Consider the following 975-nt stretch of genomic DNA (forward strand, 5'->3'; position numbering starts at 1 on the left):
ACTATGTTGAGTAGAGCAGAAAATGCTGCAAAGCTAAATATAACACAGGGAAACGCAGGATCACCTTTAGTACGGCTTTTTAAGTTCTGAGAAATCAAACTTTCCTATAGCTGCCTTGTTTTAAATCATAAATGGCTTTTCTGACTGAGTGCTCTTTTTCAAAAGAATAGAGCTCCACTTACATGCAGACAACATACCTATATTATATCTATAGGTTTATAGGTTCTTAGCTTATTTGTATAAATAAAATTATTTCAGCTGGGTGTGGTGGCTCACGCCCATAATCCCAGCACTTTGGGAGGCCAAGGCAGGAGGATCACTTGAAGTCAGGAGGTTGAGACCAGCCTGGCCAACATGACGAAACCCCATCTCTACTAAAAATACAAAAAAATTAGCACACCTGTGTAATCCCAGCTACTCGGGGGGCTGAGAAAAGACAATCGCTTGAACCCGCAGGGCAGAGGTTGTGGTGAGCCGAGATCACACCACTGTATTCCAACCTGGGCAACAGAGTGAGACTCTGTCTCAAAAAAATTTTTTTTTAAATTATTTCTATCAATAATATATCACATGAAGTGCTCCCTTTGGCAACATACATACTAAAATTGGAACAATACAGAGATTAGCATGGCCCCTGAGCAAGGATGACACGCAAATTGATGAAGTGTTCCAAAAACTTTTTTTAACAATAATAATAATATATCACATGAAAATGGCTAAACATAATTCACCAATTTTGAATTATGTGTTTGGAATAATCTGACTTAAAATATGGATTAATCTACCCTATGAGCAGACCCAGAGATTCCACTCATAAGGATGTACCCATGAGAAATGTGTATATGTGTCCACCAAAAGGCATGTACAAGAAAGCACATGGCAGCTGTACTCATTAAGGCTCAAGACTGGAAACAACCCAAATAACCATCAGTGAGAGACTGAATAAACAAATACAGGTTTAGGCATACAATAGAA

The 975-nt window shown here is 38.6% G+C and overlaps 1 non-coding gene across 1 annotated transcript; it reads left to right on the forward strand.

Moving 5' to 3' along the window:
* Positions 1 to 575: 575 nt before the first annotated feature.
* On the forward strand, positions 576 to 679 carry LOC115832550. Its single transcript, XR_004028082.1, has one exon. It is a non-coding gene; the product is annotated as a U6 spliceosomal RNA (small nuclear RNA).
* Positions 680 to 975: the final 296 nt, after the last annotated feature.

Source organism: Nomascus leucogenys, chromosome 22a (assembly GCF_006542625.1).
Source record: "Nomascus leucogenys isolate Asia chromosome 22a, Asia_NLE_v1, whole genome shotgun sequence".
Taxonomy (NCBI): Eukaryota; Metazoa; Chordata; class Mammalia; order Primates; family Hylobatidae; genus Nomascus; species Nomascus leucogenys.